A 4,983-nucleotide genomic window follows, 5' to 3' on the forward strand; every position below is an offset into this window, starting at 1 on the left:
CATTTTGGTTGTATGTGTGTTAGTGTATCATGTTAGGCACAAATATGACTTTATAATTGTCCTTATTTAGAGATTATATATGGTTCAGAAGATGTGTACAATTGCCAAGTTGACATGGGGTGGGCTGTGATAGTTGGAGCTGTGTGTCAACTTGACTGGACTCCAGTTTTGTGTGGTTGTTCCCATGATGGGATCAGATGACTGTGTTCTGAGTGGCCAATCTGTTGAAGGGGAGTTTCCCCAGGGGTGTGGCCTGCTTTCAGTATATCCAGGGACATCCTGGAAAGAGAGACATTCTTCTGTGAATTGGGATTCTATTGTGCTTCCTATGACTGTCCATGAGTGAGCAGTTCACCGTTCGGCCTGGAGATCTTGGATTCGTCATTCGTTGGAGTCAACAGAAGGTGAAATGCCTGCCAGCCTTGAGCTCCTCAGCCCATGTGGTTGTGGGAGCCAGGAAATGCCTCTAGCTTGACGTTTGATCCAGAAACTTTGGACTTGCTGGCTTCTATATGTGTATGAGCCATTTTCCTAAGATAAATTTCTCTCTCTCTCTCTGTGTGTGTGTGTGTGTCTCTCTCTCTGTCTCTCTCTCTCTCTCTCTACATATATATATAGATATACATATATATATGTATATCTATACATATATACACACATATATATACACATAAAGCTTTGCTGGCTTTTGTTTCTCTAGAGAACCCAGTCTAACACAACACCCCTTGGGACAAACTTTCAGCTAAAAAAAAAAAAAAAGGTCTATAAAGTGAATAATAATAATAGGGAAGAACATACTCCTCAGCAAAATCAACCATATGAGACTAAGACAGTAGAATTTGACTAAAAACAAAGCTCAGAAATCAGAAATGAACAAGAAAGAACAAAAAGAAATGGGGAACATGAAAGAATGGTGAAGAGCACTGAAACACTGAGGGGACTGCAATCAATGTCACAGAACAAACTTTGTATACATTGTTGAACAGAAAATTAATTTGTTCTGTAAACTTTGACCTATACTATAATCAAAATCCAAACAAAAAAAAAGTTACCCACAGAAGGCAGTGTGCAAAAAATAAATGGCAGAAATGTAAACCACTGTCTTTTAACCTAGATATTTTAAAGAAGCTAAAGAACAGGGTGATACAACCTAAAATCATCTTGGAAGAATCCTGCAACAATTAAGAATGGACTGTTTTCCAATTGTGAAGAAAATAATGAACTACAGAGTAACTTCAAAGATAATTAATGAAACTTCTCATCAAAATAAAAAAGGAAATTAATAATTATTTGGCAAATACTAAAACAAAAGCTACAAAGGAAACAACTTAAAAAATCATACGTAAATGAGCTCAGCACAGAAAATTACACAAAACAAAGAAATAAGCAACACTACAAAAAAACACATAACAAAACAACAGCAATAAATTCAAGTTTGTCAATAATTACACTGAACGTAAATGGATTAAATGCACCAATCAAAACACAGAGTTGCAGAATGGTTAAGAAAATATAATCCATCCATATGCCATGTACAAGAGACAAACTTTAGACATAAAGACATAAAGACAAAAAGATAGTAAAAATAAAAGGTTGGAAAAATACATATTAAGTAAATGAGAAACAAAAAGAGCAGGAGTAGAAATAGTAATTTCTACAAAAGTAGACTAGGACTATAACCACCATAAAATGCAAGGAAAGACACTATATAATGATGAAGGGATAGATCAAACATAATAAATATCTATGCACCCAATAAAAGAGCCTCAAAATACATAAATCAAACAGAATTGTAAAGAGAAATAGACAAAGCTACAATAATAGTTGTTGTTGTTATGTGCCGTTAAATCACACCTAACTCATAGAGACCCCTCCTTGGGTGGTTGGGTTTCCAAGACAGCATCACTATGGAAGTAGATTGCCTAACCTTCATACCACTTTCGATGAAGGATAGAATAACTACAAAGAAACTCAACAAAAACACAGAAGAAATAAACAATACAACCAATGGACTTGACCTTATAGACATATACAGAACACTCCACCCAATAAAAGAATAATATACATTCTTTTCCAGTGGACACAGAACATTTCCCAAAATACAATGTAAGTTAGGCCACAAAGCAAGCCTCAATAAATTTAAAAGCATCAAAATAGTGTAACACATCTTGTCAGATCAAAATACTGTAAAATTAGAAATCAACAATAAGAAAATTAAAAGGGGAAGAAAGCGAGTAAATGAAAACTGAGTAATACTCTGCTAAAAAAAAAAAAAATTACTAGGTAAAAGAAATACAAAATAAAACTAAAATATTTCTTGAATCAAATGACAATGAAAACACAATGTATGAAAACCTTTCAGAAAAAGCAAAATCAAAAATCAGAGGGCAATTTATAGCAGTAAATACATCAAAAAATAACTGAGTTAATTTAAAATCAGTATCTTACCCCAACATCTCCAAAAATTAGAGAAAGAGTAGGAAAAAAAGCCAATAGTCACCACAAGAAAAGAAATAATAAAGATTTGTCCATAAATAAATAAGAGAAAGAAAATAATAAACAATACGAGAAGTTGGTACTTTGAAATGATTAATAAAATTAACAGACTGCTGATAAATTTAACAAAAGGAAGAAAAAGATGCACATAACATCAACAAGAAATGATATGAGATACATCAAAACAGAACCCACTGAAATAAAAAGGATGATATCAGGATACTATGAAGAAATGTACTCCAACAAATTTAAAAACCTGGAAGAAACAAGACAGATTTCTAGAAACATATTATCTACCTAAACAAACACAGACTGAAGTAGAAAATCTGAACAGATCCATAACAAAAGAATAAACTGAACAGGACATTAAAAAAAAGAACAAAGAAAGAAAAAGCTACCAACAAAAAAGTCTGGGCCCAGGTGACTTCACAAGCAAATTCTACCAAATAGAGAAGAGGTGACACCAATTCTTCTCAAACTACTCCAGAATACAGGAAAAGAGAGAATACTTCTGAATTCATTTTATGAAGTGAGGATAATCCTAATGCCAAAGCCAGGAAAAGACACCATTAAAAAGGAAAATTGTAGATCAATATCCCTGATGAACACAGATCAAAAATTCTTAACAAAATCCTAACAAATAGACTACAACAAAAATATATACATAAAAAAAAAAAAAGACCATAACTAAATATGGTAACAGGTATGCAAAGATGGTTCAACATTAGAAAAGCAATCAGTGTAATCCACCTCATAAACAAAACAAAGGAAAATAACCACGATCATATTAATTGACACAAAAAAGGAATATGACAAAATCTAACACTCACTTTTGATTTAAAAAAAAAAAAAAATCTGAACAAAATAGGAATAGAAGGGAAATTCCTCAATAGAATTAAAAAACAAACCAAACCAAACTCCCTACCGTCGAGTAAGATCTGACTCATAGCAACCCCACCTTGGGCTTTCAAGGTGGTATCACTACGGAAGTAGATTGCCCAACCTTCCTTCTGAGGACAGGCTGGTGGGTTTCAACTACCAGCCTTCTGGTTAGCAGTCAAATGCCTTGGCACTACATCACCAGAGCTCCTAACAGAATTAAGGGCATATATAAAACCAACAGCAATATTATTCTTAATGGGGAGAGACTGAAAGCATTCTCTTTATGAACTAGTATCAGACAAGGATGCCCTTTATTATCACTCCTATTCAACAATGTACTTGAAGTCCTTGCCAGAGCAATAACCCAAAAAAAGGAAAATCAAAGGTATCTAAATTGGCAAAGAAATAGTAAAACTATATTTGTATATAAATGATCTTATACATAGAAAATTCCAAGGATTCAGTAAGAAAATTATTAGAATTCATATTTTCAGCAAAGTGGCATGGTACAAGATCAAGATACAAAATTCAGTCAGATTCCATTATACTAAGGAAGAGAACTCTGAAAAGGAAAGCAGGAAAGCAATACCATTTATAATAACCACACAAAAAATGAAATATTTAAGAATAAATTTAACTAGAAACACAGAACAACTATATAAAGAGAACCACAAAACACTACTTCAAGAAAACAAAAGATCCCTAAATAAATGGAAGTCAATACCATCCTAATGGACAGGAAGACTTAACAGCATGAAAGTATCAATGCTACGTAAAGCAATATACAGATATAACACAACCCTAATTCCATCATCTTTCTTTAAAGAGATGGAAAAACTAATCACCAACTTTATATGGAAAGAAAAGAGACCCAGATAACTAAAGCACTATTAAGAAGAAGAACAAAGTTGGAAACTTCACACTCTCCAATCTCAAAACCTAATACTACAACCACAGTAGTGAATACAACCTGATACCGGTACAATGTCAGACACATAGAGCAATGGAACAGGACTGCAAACTCTGAAGTAAATCCATCCAACCTTGGACACCTGATCTTTGACAAAGAGCCAAAACTCATTAAATGGGGAAAGAATAGTCTTTTTAATAAATGGTGTTGGCAAAAAACTGGATATCCATCTGTAGAAAAGTGAAACAAGACCTGTATCTCACACCATATACAAAAATGAACTTACATTGAATCAAAGATCTGAATGTAAAACCTAAAATCATAAAGACCATCAGAAAAATAAATGAATATATAGGGACAAACTAAGGGGCATATTCCAGGCATATTCAGGGCATAAATACACTATTCAAAAAAAAAAGCTCACTACCATCGAGTCCATTCGACTCATAGCAACCCCTCCTTGGGATTCCAAGACAGTATCTCTACAGAAGTAGATCACCCAATCTTCCTTCTGAGGAGAGACTGGTGGGTTTGAACCACCAGCCTTCTGGTTAGCAGTCAAATGTCTTAGGCACTACACCACCAGAGCGCCAATTAAAAATGCACAAAAACCAGAAGATAAACTAGAAGACTGGGACCTCCTAAAAATCAGATACTTGATGCACAGAAAAAGATTTCACAAAAAAAAAAAAAAA

The 4,983-nt window shown here is 33.8% G+C and overlaps 1 protein-coding gene across 1 annotated transcript in view; it reads right to left on the minus strand.

The window, feature by feature from the left end:
* The window catches only part of LRBA (LPS responsive beige-like anchor protein), a 1,065,192-nt gene that overhangs the window by 542,491 nt on the left and 517,718 nt on the right, over positions 1-4,983 (minus strand). The window lies entirely within an intron of this gene.

The sequence above is a fragment of the Orycteropus afer genome, unplaced genomic scaffold (assembly GCF_000298275.1).
Source record: "Orycteropus afer afer isolate SDZICR_OR568_19922 unplaced genomic scaffold, OryAfe1.0 scaffold00297, whole genome shotgun sequence".
Classification (NCBI taxonomy): Eukaryota; Metazoa; Chordata; class Mammalia; order Tubulidentata; family Orycteropodidae; genus Orycteropus; species Orycteropus afer.